Below are 14,763 nucleotides of genomic sequence, written 5' to 3' on the forward strand. Positions count from 1 at the left end.
CTTTAAATACACCTCTGAAATTGCTACGCATAAAATTAGTACTACTAAATTTCAATACGCATTATACTCAGATGTAACTGAAATATATGTCCATGTTTCACCCTCTGCACTAATTCCATGTATTCTATGCGCGTCCACTATCTATCACAACTGATTCAGCTATATGTTATACACAGAACTACAACAGAGGGTTGTGTCTCCGCTTTTCGGTACACCCTGTAGCTGTAGCTAGTTGTTGAACCACTGCCGCTAGATGGGTTTCCTAAGCATTATCTAAGCGAGGATAGGCGTTTTTTCAAGCGCATATCATAGCCAAATCGTATGCAAAAATAAACTGCCGGTGCTGACTTTTCAGTTGCAACTCCAAATTTCACTTTATTAACAAATAAAAATCTTAACCTAAGCTTATACCGCTGCAGTTTACAATTCTTTGTTTTATTTCTGTTTAAGCTAATTTACTTGTATGTGTATGTATGTAGTATGTATTTGAATTTACTTTCTTGATGATTTCGAAGAATATGAAGAGCATGAAATTTAATCCGCATATGCAGCACATTTTGGAATGTTAAAAGATGCGTGGGAAGCTAAGTTATTCGCGTAGCTGACAAAGTTAATGGTCAGCAATTTTGGTGGCAAACTGTTGCTTTTCTTAACTCCCCCCTTGGTTAGATGAAGCGTCCCGATTCAAAGATGAATAGTAATTGATCCTTTCCATCATTTGATCAATGGACATTGTTTGTTTTTCCATCGGAAATCGTTCGATATTAACTTTAACTTGGGGGTTTATTTTTTCCTCGCCATTTACAAATTATTAAAAACCTTTATCAAAGTGGCGAAGGCTATCAGACCGTAATTCATCATTCTACTATTTTTGGCTTCATATTTGAGTTCTGTTATTTGCTGTGTGTTTCCAATATTTAGTGAGTGTATTTCTTCCATACTTAAATTTTGCATAATTTTTATATTAATTAACCTGACTGGATTTGGCAATAATTGCATGCGAGCGGCTTACGGTGCTAATAAGTTACATTATCAATTTCAACATTACAATTTTCAAAACGTACCAAATAACTTCCATTAGTAGTAAAGTTGTTAGATATACAATTGTGATATATAGTCTGATTTTTGCATTGATTACATAAATGTGGTTTGTATACATTTCGATTACATTTGATTGGTTGTTATTTTAAATTTACAGTGCATTTTACTCTTAAACAAATTTTCAATACAATCGTCTCTATATTCGCGTAATTCCTTTTTAAAGAAGTCTTTCTATATGTAACATCATTTAGAGATAAAATTTCTTTTTCTTGTATATAAATTTCTGCTTGATTTACATTGGGTATGGGTTGAATGTATATTGATTGATAAATTTCCTTTGTAAAACACTGAATCTTTACTAAAATTACAATATTGCCATTCTGAGTAACAATTACAATTTTAATCTTACTTAATTTTTCAAATGTTATATTAAAGTTTAAACTATCATCGTCCGATATTATATCTCTACTTAGAAGGTTATTTTGACTTGTAATTATAATTTCTTTTAATCCAACAATGCTAGTTTCAGTATACACTAAATTTTCCAAAAGTTTGTTGGTCCACCTTTCTTTCGTTAATCTATTTAATTCTGTGTTAACTGCGTTAATATTTTGAAACAATTCTTTGTAATGATTGTTTAGATTATCAGCGATAGTCTTAATTTGATAGTTAAATTTTTCGTTAATATTTCTCTGGAGATTTATTTGTTCAATGGCATTATGAGCGTTAACTGCGTTTACTTCTAATTTTCCTTCTATTTCTTGACGATCTTCGTCATCCATGACACCGTAAATATACTTAAGTCCTGTACCTATGAAGTTAACTAATCCTCTTTTCTCAATTCTATGATGTGGAAAGTGTATTTACCTGAGTTCTAATATGTTTTTTTTTAGCCACCACCAGTGGATTAGGCTCTATTTTTTTGAGTGATAGTGCCTCCAAATCGTTAGCTACTTCCTTATACATAGTTGTGTTGATTAAATATGTTATTCTGTCATATCTCTCAACCAACCTTACTTTTTCTAGGTTAAGGAGTGAATATCCATTTCCATGATTAAGATCTATGATTTCAATCTGTGCTGTGATCAGTAGGATTGTCATACAAAGTGCGATTAGGTGTGACATTGTGAACCTAAAAGATTTTTAAGATTTGATATTATCCTATTGTACTATTCCGTTTTTATTTTTAATCATTACTTTATTTCCTAAATTTTCTTTAAAGACTTGTTTCTTATATCTAGGTTTAAGTTTAGGTTGATACTGATTATCCCTTTCGAATATTATTTCATTCTCACCAAATGTTCGCATATGTCTATTTTTATTTCTACTGCTTAAAGTTCTCATTTGTGCATCCTTTAGCTTTTTAGGCAAATCGCCATGCTTAACTTTGTTATAAAGAATTTCAAAAGGCTTCCTCTCTGTTACTGAGTGTATTGTTTTGTTATATGATTGTACTGCCCTTATTATCACCTCTATATCGATTACTATTTCAAACTCCTCCATAATGCATTTTGCGATTCCTATTGTCGTGGAATGTGCCCTTTCCACTTGTCCATTAGTCGTCAAATGCTTTGGGTCGCAATATTTCATTTGTATATGCATTCTTTCTGCGAAAGACTTAAATTGGGGTGAACCAAATCCTGGTTCATTATCACAAGTGATTCTCTTTCCTTCTGGGAAGCTTTGCAGCGCTTCCAAAACCTTATCTTGTAGATTTGTTTTATCATTTATGTGTTTAATCACTAAAACTTTGAATATGCGTCTATTACGGTTAAAAATTTTAAATTTAGTGCGAAAAATATATCAATGTGAACCTGTTCCCCCTCCTGTCATATTTATTTTTGTCGGAGGTATCACAATTTCTAATAAATTGTTTAAAATGCGTTTTCATCTCTGGCCAGTAGTAGTCCCCTAAAATCTGTTTGATATTTTCATTATAGTTTCTATGTGCCCTTGTGTGAGTTTGCCTTACAATTTTTTCTTGATCTTCTTCATTAATTACATCTATTGCTACTAGGTCTCTGTGAAAATTTTTCTTAGCTATTCTGTTTCTTAAAATTTGTTTCACTTCATACAAGTCTTCCATGCTACAATGAACTCCAGTCAACAGATCACTGTTCAAACGTTCCGATATGATCTGTTTCAGAAACTCCAAGTCCTTGTATTTTATATGATGTCGAAAGGAATTAAAACTTTTCGTCCTAAAATGATCATTCGTGCTATCTTTGTTCAATACTATTTGCTGGGGAAAAGAATTCAAGAGTTTATTAATCGACCTAATGTGAAAAACATCTAGGCTCTCTGCTGAGTGTGCAGTTTCTGTTAATTCATCGTCTTGCAAATTACTATTATTCAAAAACTGTCTAGAGAGAGCGTCTGCTATATGATTAGTGCTAGACAATATTTGGTGCATATTCTTCTATTAAGGCGTGCCACCCCTTCATTTTAGAATTGGAGTTTTTAGCCGATACTGCGTAAGTCAGCGGCTGGTGGTCAGTATGAATTTCCAAATCCGCCGCTCTGTATAAATAGTTTCTCATATTTTTCAATTCCCATACGATTGCGTATAGCTCTTTTTCATTCGTCGCATAGTTTCGTTCAGTTTGGTTCAAAGTTTTTGAAATGAACGTCTCTGGTCTATTCTCTTGTGAGATTACAACTCCAATGGCTTCATTGGATGCATCTCTTAAAACAAACTTCTTGTTAAAATTTGGTTGAGTCAACTCCACCTGTTGAATTAACTATTTTTTTAGTTTTTTTATGGCGTTTAATGCCTCCTCATCCAACTCGATTACAACTTTTTTTGATTGATTTTGAGAAAACCTTCCGTTTTCCCCTGCTAAATACCTCGTTAATGGTTTTGTTATGTGTGCATACTTATGCACAAACTTCCTATTGTAACCCGTCATTCCCAAGAAACTTCTCAACTGCCTCAACGTTTTTGGTACAGGGTAATTTCTTATTGTTTCAATCTTCTTTTCGTCCGTTTTAATAACACCATGGGCTACCTGATAGCCCACAAATGCCATGCTTGGTCTAAAAAATTCCGATTTATCAAGCGATATCTTCACATGGGCTTTTTGCAATGGGGATATTATTTTCATCAAGTGTTCATAGAGCTCATCAGCGTTGCTAGAGTAAACTACGATATCATAGTTGTGTAGTGTATGTAGACGTGACAAAACCTTCCAACATATAGGCGAAGAATATTATCCATAGCCCTCTGAAATATTGAAGGGGCATTCCGCAATCTAAAAGGCAACCGAGTAAACTCGTATTTGCCATTGTTCACGGAAAATGCCGTTTTTATAAGTTTTCCTTCACTTGGCTGTTGTATGTAATGAAATCTTGCAAGTTAAATTTGATACACTTACCGGTGTCCGATTGAGCTGAAATTTTGCACACATATATAACTCCGATGACAATGCAATATTTGCGAGAATTCGACAAATTAATCGATAACACAGTTATCGGTAAAGATTTGTGCTTACTTTGGCATAACAGCCTAAGTCCAATACAAACCCGCACGTACCTAACCGTGGATTCTGAGACTTACGCCCCGATTCTAGTGTGGTAACAACATTCTTCACCACGGTAACGAAATTATGTGGCAACTTTTACACCCTTTTGGTATTCTACCCGCGAAAGTATCCGGATAATTTTTTACTCATAAAAGTAGGTGGTTACTTCGAAATAACCACACAACAGCTGTTGTTTAGAAAAAGGCAAAACTGAAAAATAAAGAATTGTAAGCGCAAATAAGTAAAGATAATAGTAAAAAAGTTTTGCCTCTTGCTATACATATTTGTTTACATTATGTACTTTCACAGAATAAATTACAATATACCTATGTAGAAACTTATTATGCATAATATGCATATACACATCGTCCCGTTTATTCGTTAACCTCGTATCTACAAGTGAGACATTTTCGGTAAAGCGAACACGGTTACCACACAATGTTTTCATTTGGGACCAAAATTCATCGAAAAAAGGACCAAATTTTTGTTTTATTTTATTAGTTCCATATAAAATTTTACTAAACATAGTGAAGACTTTCCTTTATTTCAAGAGGAACAAATAAATATATGTGCATGCATTCAAAAATGGTACTATATTTTGACATAGGATAAGTCTTTGTCTTTCACCAACCAAACGCTGTGAACCTAGTTTTGTTCACAAAGTTCTTGGTACTAGCATTATGTTGTTGATTGCAATGAAATAAAATGTATAGTGCAATTAGGTTTTAGTAAGAAACGGTTCAAAATTTGCGTTCTGTTGTTGCTGAACTATGTATTTGGAAAACTCAGTAAATCATAAATGAATAAGCAGTTTTGTTAGTGCTATTTTTATAGATGCTTACTTTTTCCCTTAACGTTTAAACTTCACATCAGATCCTAGATTCAGTGTGACACAACCCTCTGTTGTATTTCTGTGTATAACCAACATAGCTGATTTTTTAAGACTGTTTAACTCTGTAATCTTTTCTGTAATTTGTTTTGCTTTTGGAAAAATTACCTATTTGAAAAAAGCTGGCTGAAAATATTGGCATAACAGCTTAAGTTAAATCAAGAATGGAAAATCTTGGAAAATTTGAGCAAATGTGGCAATTACGCGCATTCGTTGAACGAAATATGGAAAATCTATTGATCATCGCTAGGAAATTAGCGACGTTCCATCAACTAAGCAGTTCTTTAGCAATATTACTGTTATTATTTGGCTGCTCAAACACACCCATATTAATTGTGCATTAAATCTAAAATATACAACTCAAAAATGGCTCCGGTTGTTATGTCCGCAGCATTTATTTGGTTCAAATACACAACCAATAATAGCCAAAGGTATAATAATTTACACGGGTCATCAATTCTTTCTCTGGTTCAAAAGCTGAACTACCAGCGCTACCGTCATCAGCTCAGTGTCATCATTGCCAGTAGCGCCAATAACACCAAACTCGTGCCTGACACACAAGTCGTTTCACTCAATAGCGCAAGTGAAATGTACTACGCACTCACTACTAAGTAGCGTCAAAAATTCGCTTGGAGTCATTGCGTCAATGAGCTACTATTGAGCTGACACCGCATTGGCGTTGACGCCATGCAATTTACATCACTAAAATTGCGCGAATGCCCAGGCTCATGACATTTTTAATCCATATGGTGAAAACGAAGCAGGGGCAAAACGTATGGTGTATTCCAGGCGCAGCCGTCCCCTCATTATCAATTCAATTCATATTTTTTTTTATTTTATAATTTATGTATTCTCAATATGAAGTAACATCTTTCACTATCAATTTATATTTTCTCAATAAGAAGATACGCTTCTCATTATCATATTTTATTTTCTCATTATAAAGTTGGATTTCCCATTATCGATTTGCGTTTTCTCAATACCCGTGTTTTTTTTACACGCGTAAACGTTTCGTTTGCCCGTGAAAAGTACCGCCTATCCTCACTTAGATAATGTTTAGGATACCCATCTAGCGCTGTGGTTAAAGAACTAGCTACAGCAGCAGGGTGTAGCGAAAAGCGGAGACACAACCCTCTGTTGTATTTCTGTTTATAAATAGTGGACGCGCGTATAATGCAGAGAATTAGTGCAGAGGGTGAAAAATATACAATTTCAGTTACATCTGAGTATAATGCGTATTGAAATTTAGTAGTACTAATTTTATACGTAGCAATTTCAGAGGAGTATTTAAAGTTTGTCACTTAGCAGTTCATATAAAGTTTAAGCGTAAACTTATATAAGCCGTGTTTTTTAACACGCGTATATCCGTTTACGCTTAAACTTGATATGGACTGCTAAGCGACAAACTTTAAATACACCTCTGAAATTGCTGCGCATAAATTTTGTCCTACAAAATTTCAATACGCATTATACTCAGATGTACCTGAAATATGTGTATTTGTTTCACCCTCTACACTAATTCTATGTATTTTATGTGTGTCCACAATTCATCGCAACTGGTTCAGCTATATATTATACCCTATGGCCATCAGAGCGTTGTGTCTCCGCTTTTCGGTGCACCCTGTTGCTGTAGATAGTTGTTTAACCACAGCCGCTAGATGGGTCTCCTAAGCATTATCTAAGTGAGGATAGAAGTTTTTTCCACGCGCAAAGGAAACGTATACGCGTGTAAAAAAAAACACGGCTATAGATGAGAAAAAAACACAGCTAATATAAACAAATACTGATCGAAGAATAAAGATGTTGCATGCGCGAACTTCAGTGGAAAGCAACGGAGTTTCACAAAATTCTAGTAGGTCACTTCCACTACACCAAAAACTTTAACACAATGTTTAACATAATTTAAGCACACAAAATACACTGATTGTAGTTTTACAGTGTAAAAATGTAAATTTTGAACATATTAGCTGAATAAAAAGTGTACAAATAATTATTAAATAACAAATACAGACAGTGGTAGTTTAACAAATTCTGCTGTGGTAAGTGGTGAATGTGACCTACTAGAGGTTTTGTGAAGCTTGCTTCACACTATTTTTCATCCCTGCAACATCTTTATTCTTCGATAAGTCTTTGTATAAACTTATATTTCTCAACACAAAGTTATATATTCTCATTATAAACTGGAAAAGGTGTAGTGCATAAACGAACTGTCAAATTTTGTATGAAAAATCATTTACAACATTTCATGGTGTAAACCAGGGATGCACCTTAACGTTAAGCTAATCGTTTATCAAAAAATTTCCACCGTTTCCGTTGAAACACTTCGAAATATTATCGATAAAGAAATTATCAAGATAAATTGTATCTTGTTTTTAACCGAAACGAAAAGCTTTCGTTAACGTTAAAAACGTTAACGAAAACGTGATACTTTATGTTTGAATTATGCTGGCAATGCTATAACCATGGTGAAGCCGTAAGGTGGCAACAACGAGCGCACATACACACACAAACTCTATGTAATTTGTTTGTGTAATTCGTTGGTGGTAATGTCAAAAATACTCTGAGAAATGTTCGTACTGTCAAAATTCATGAGAAAAGTTGCAATCAGCTTGGATAATGCTTTCACCTTTAATGACTCCGCCATCAATCAGCTTTGCCAGCATAGTTTGAAATTAATAATCAACATAAACGATTTGATTTCGTTTTGATATGGCAGAAAACGAAACGAAATCATTTCGTTAATTTGACGATCTTAACGTTAATAAACGAAACGAAATGACTTCGTTTCGTTTATTAACGTTGATTATCGTAACGAAATGATATCGTTTCGTTGGTTAAGCATGCCTGGTGTAAACGCGATAAACTCAAAGGAATGCAACCTTGCAAACAACAGCTGTCATTTTTATGTGTAAAAATTCTATGATACAACGAACGCTAACGAGGTTAGGCTGTTATCGGTAAGTGTTGCATACTTTTTTGCGCACTTGATTTTGTTTTACAGATTTTTGACCATGGCATTTTACCTAAGCGAAAGTTGGAATTTTATTTTAAAACAGATTTAACCCACAGAACAGAGATCTGCAATGAGTAGTTGTAATCTGTACGCGACATAGGCAAAGTCACAATAAAATATGATTTTAAGTTAGTTAACACTCGAATAGAAGAACTTGACTGTACAAAGTTGACTTCGAAGAAACCTTGTAATGTTGATGCGTTAAAAGAAATGGATAGGATGAGAAACGTTACAAATACACAACTAATTTAAACAATATTTTACCCTATTAAAAATAAAAAATAAACCATATTTAAATTAAATTTAAGAAAAAAGCTTTTCTAAGAACAAGCTTCTATTACTTGTTAATAAAACGAACTAAAAAGTTGAAAATAAAATTAAAGAAAAAAAAACTTTTTTAAAAATAAGCTTTTATTATTTTATTAAAATTAATTTAGAGTCTGGTTTTCACCGGATATTGATGAAGCCAGAAGATATTGAAAAAATAAAATTAAAGAAAAAAAAATTTTAAAAATAAGCTTTTATTATTGGTTAATAAAATTAACTAAAAAGTAAAAAATATATTGACTGTAAAGAAATATAACACTTTATAAGTTCATTGTAACTTTTAACGATAATTAGGCTTTTTCGTCTGCGACAAAAAAATTCTATATTTTACATAATTATATATTTTTAACATTAAAACTTTACACCTAAATTATTAAATCTTACAGTTTATATCACAGTTATTATTGTTCTAATAAAAGCGTGTTACATTGTGATAACAAGAAACGGAGATCCTAAATGTTCTTAATTATACCAACAAAATTTAACACGCTTTTTATTAGAACAATTAGGACTGTGATATAAACTGTAAGATCTAATAATTTAGGTGTAAAGTTTTAACGTTAAAAATATATAATTATGTACAATATAGAATTGTTTTGTCGCAGACGAAAAAGCCTAATTATCGTTAAAGGTTACAAGGAACTTATAAAGTTTTATATTTCTTTACAGTCAATATATTTTATTAACCAATAATAAAAGCTTATTTTTAAAAAAGTTTTTTTTTCTTTAATTTTATTTTTTCAATATCTTCTGGCTTCATCAATATCTGGTGAAAACCAGACTCTAAGTCAATTTTAGAAAAGCCTTTTCCTTTCCAAAGTTAGAAAGTATAACATTGCAATCGGGTATTGGGTACTTATCCGGTATCGCATTTTCGTTTAATTTATTGTAATCTATAACCATGCTCATTTTTTGCTCACCATCTATATATTAATACGCTAACAAAATTTCCATACAATCAATTGACAGGCTGTTTCGCATACTTAGCATACGTAAACTCATATAAAATTTATATGAATCGATTCGTATGGATCAGCCGCAGTGCATAGGCCGATTTTTGTTAACAAATATTGCTCTATTTGTTTATAATTACTAGAAAAATGTTTTTGTAAATTCGAACAATTCATACAAATATCGAAATTCATTTTCGTGCACAAGCGCGCCATCTTTGGGAACAATTATCTAAGTGTTCTAATGCGAATTTAAAAGACCTAAACCTTTATGTATCCCCGCTAATTTCGAAAGCACAAATGTTTCACCTACATACCATTGTTGCAAATTAAATTGTTCCAAAATAATTTGTAGCGTACCAAAAAATCTTAAAGAGAATTAATTTTTGATACATATGTAAGTCTTTATTTAACAGATTCTTTGTTTTTTATTTTAGTTGTTTTCAAAAAAACATGAAATCACAAATAATGAGTTAACTTTTGTTCAAACTAACTAATTTATTTATAGCAATTAATGGCAAATTTGCCCGAAAATGTTTTTGCATTTGCAGATTTAATCCTCATTTTAGATAAAGTACTTCCTATACTGAACAAAAAAAAACTTACAAAAATATAACATTAAATTTTTTATATTGCCTTTTATGCTAATTTATTTTATTTCTTATTTTATTTTATTATATATTCTCTTATTTCAAATTGGTTTATTATTATTTCAATGCAACTTGACTGAATCGGAAAGTTTTATGTTGTATATTAAACGAAACAAAAACACGTCCCAAAAACGTTTTTGATTTTAGGTCCAATCCGCAACCGGCATCATAGCGGCCGTATTGCAAAGGCAGTATATTACCCACTATCTATATATTAATACGCTAAAAAAAATTTCATACAATCCATTGACAGGCTGTTTCGCATACTTAGCATACGTAAAATCATATAAAAGTTATATGAATGGATTCGTATGGATCAGCCGCAGTACATAGGCCTATTTTTGTTAGCAAATATTACTCTATTTGTTCATAATTAATAGAAAATTTTTTTGTAAATTCGAACAATTCATACAAATATCGAAATAAATTTTCGTGCACAAGCGGGCCATCTTTGGGAACAATCATCTAAGTGTTCTAATGCGAATTTCAAAGACCTAAACCTTTATGTATCCACGCTAAATTGGAAAGCACAAATGTTTCACCTACATACAAATAGGGGTTTCCATTGTTGCCACTTACCTATAATAGCCTATACCAAAATCCTAAAAAATTGTTCGAAAATAATTTGTAGCGTACCAAAAAATCTTATATAGAATTAATTTTTGACCGGCCCATTTTTTGTGGCAAATTTCACTTACACGTAAATACATAAGTCTTTATTTAACAGATTCTTTGTTTTTTATTTTAGTTGTTTTCAAAAAAACACGAAATCACAAATAATGAGTTAACTTTTGTTTAAACTAACTAATTTATTTATAACAATTAATGGCAAATTTGCCCGAAAATGTTTTTGCATTTGCAGATTTAATCCTCATTTTAGATAAAGTACGTCTTATACTGAACAATAAAAAAAAGTTACAAAAATATAACATAAAATTTTTTATATTGCCTTTTATGCTAATTTATTTTATTTCTTATTTTATTTTATTATATATCCTCTTATTTCAAATTGGTTTATTATTATTTAAATGCATCTTGAATGAATCGGAAAGTTTCATGTTGTATATTAAACGAAACAAAAAAACGTCCCAAAAACGTTTTTGATTTTAGGTCAAAGCGGCAACCGGCATCATAGCGGCCGCATTGCATAGGCAGTATATTACCCACTATATTTATTATTACGCTAACTTTTTTGGATTATATATCCATTAATCGGATGCTTAGATCCCATAACCCTAATTTGTTTATGTCGCTTAAAGTTATGAAATCAATTTTATTTTAGTAAAATGTTTGCGTGAATAATTTCAATGTTTTTGTTTGTTTTTCTTTTCTTTCTAATGTATTCTGCTTTGTTATATCTTAGTATTATATCGTTCACAGACGATATTTTATGGTAGATATGGTCATATATATTCATAAAATGGAGTGTTTACAAATTTAATACAAATTAATTACGTACATAGATCTCAATGGGAATCCCAACATTAAACATCCGAACATTACAATCTTCATATTTCCACAATGATTACATTAAATCCTGGAAAAAAGTCTAAGTGCACTTATTGCGTTTTTATTTGGAACTGTTTGTTCACTCACTTAATTTTTTCGCAATTTAAGTACTTTATTAATTTTTTAATTAAAATTTTTTTAGTAAACTCTGCCTTCTTTCTCATTACATAATTTTTTTATATTTTTATTTTATTTTTTACTAGCCTTTACCCGCGGCCCCGTCCGCAAGGAGAAAATAAAATATATGTGCTATTCACGTTAGCCTGCTTATCAAGTTATCTGTTTAAAAATTATTTTTTTCTAATGTATTTTATTTTTATAATTTAGTAAAAAAAGAACTAAATGAGAAGATAAGCTGAAAGGCACGCTTTCATGAATAGTACAATACAGTTTTTTCGAATTAAAAATATAAATTTTGTTTTTAAATTAAATTAACTGATATGAAAGGGGTGAAAGAATTACTTCTCATAGAACAAAGGAGTGAAACTACAATTAGCTAAAACCAAAGAGAATTTTTTAGACGAAATAGTGTTGCTTTTTCGGGTATTTAGTTGGTTAAAATATTACAAAAGGTGTAATTATAGTTATAACAGTTCCCTACACGATTATAGAACGAAAAAGCTGTGTTAGATTGAAGATAAAACATACCCAATTTTAATTACGAATAACTAGCAGTAAATCCACTGCCATAAAAGCTCATAATTTAAAAACGCATGTGTGCTGAACTACCGGTTGCGAAGAGATCTAAAATGATGCCGGAAGGGTTCCAAGATGATACTAAAATTCCAGGACAGATCCCGAAAATCATCCAGAAATCAACCAGGAGGGGTCCCAAAATGATTCAGAAATAGTCCCGAAAAAAACCCGAAATTACCCTTATGGGTTTCCGTACAGATCCCGAAAACCATCCAGAAATGATACCGAAAGGCTCGCCAAATCATTCCGCATTAGTCCCGAAAAATTACAGGAGTGGCCCCGACGGGATTCCTGACGGATCCCCAAAACCATCCAGAAATTATGCCGGAAGGGACACCAAATGATCCCGAAACGGCCCTGACGGAATCCCGGATGGATCCCGAAAACCATACTGAAATGGTGCCGGAAAATACACCAAATGATCCCGAAATAGCCTAATAGTCCCGAAATTACCCTGCTGGGATCCCGAACGGGTCCCGAAAACCATCCAGAAATGATGCCGAAAGGGTCTCCAAATGATCCCGAATTAATTGAGAAAAATTCCCGAAATTATCCCGACGGGATCCCGGACGCCATGTAGAAATGATGCCGAAAAATTCCCGAAATGACTCCGACGGGATCCCGAAAACCATCTAGAAATGATGCCGGAAGGTACCCCAAATGATCCGGAAAAAGTCCTAAAATGACCCCCACCGGTCCCGGACGAATCCCGAAAACCATCCAGAAATGATGCCGGAAGGTACCCCAAAATGATCCCGAAATAGTCCGGAAATGACCCCTACGGGATCCCGAACGGATCGCGAAAACTATCCAGAAACGATGCCGGAAAGGTCCCCAAATGATCCCCTAATAGTCCCGAAATTACCCTGCTGGGATCCCGAACGGATCCCGAAAACCATCCAGAAATGATACCGAAAGGGTCTCCAAATGATCCCGAATTAATTGAGAAAAAGTCCCGAAATGACCCCGACGGGATCCCGGACGCATCCCGAAAACCATGTAGAAATGATGCCGGAAGGTGCACCAAATGATCCCGAAAAAGTCCCGAATTGACCCCGACGGGATCCCGAAAACCATCTAGAAATGATGCCGGAAGGTACCCCAAATGATCCGGAAAAAGTCCTAAAATGACCCCGACGGGTCCCGGACGAATCCCGAAAACCATCCAGAAATGATGCCGGAAGGGACCCCAAATGATCCCGAAATGACCCCGCTGGGATCCCGGACGGATACCGAAAACCATCCAGAAATGATGCCGGTAGGTACCTCAAATGATCCCGGAAAAGTCCCGAAATGATTGCGACAGGATCCCGGACGGATACCAAAAACCATCCAGATGTGATCCCGGTAGGTACCCCAAATGATCCGGAAATAGTCCCGAAATTACCCCGTCGAGAGCCCCGACGGATCCAGGAAACTATGCAGAAATGATGCCGGAGAGGTCCTCAAATGATCCCCTAAGAGTCCCGAAATTATCCCGAAAACCATCCAGTAACGATGTCGAAAGGGTCCCCAAATAATCCCGTATTTTTAGAGAAAAAGTCCCAAAATGACCAAGACGGGATCCCCGACGGATACCGAAATCCATCCAGAAATGATGCTGGAAGGGACCCCAAATGACCCCGTATTAGTCGAGAAAAAGTCCCGAAATGACCCCGACGGAATCCCGGATGAATCCCTAAAACAATCCAGAAATGATGCTGAAAGGATCTCCAAATGATCCCGTAATAGTCGAGAAAAAGTCCCGAAATGACCCCGACGGGATCCCGGACGAATCCCGAAAGCCATCCAGAAATGGTGCCGGAAGAGACCCCAAAAAATCTCGAAAAATTCCCGAAATGACCCCGACGGGATCTTGGACGGATACCGAAAACCATCTAGAAATGATGATGGTAGGAACACCAAAATGATCCCGAAATAGTCCCAAAATGACCCCGTCGGGATTCCGGACGGATCCCTAAAACCATCCAGAAATGATGCCCTGAAATTACCCCGACGGTATCCCGAAAACCATCCAGAAATGATGCCGGAAGGGACCCCAAAAAAATCCCGAAAAAGTCCCGAAATGACGCCAAAGGGATCCCGGCAGGATACCGAAAACATCCAGTAACGATGCCGAAAGGGTCCCCAAATAATCCCGTATTTTTAGAGAAAAAGTCCCAAAATG

The sequence above is a fragment of the Eurosta solidaginis genome, chromosome 3, assembly GCF_040869045.1.
Source record: "Eurosta solidaginis isolate ZX-2024a chromosome 3, ASM4086904v1, whole genome shotgun sequence".
NCBI lineage: Eukaryota > Metazoa > Arthropoda > Insecta > Diptera > Tephritidae > Eurosta > Eurosta solidaginis.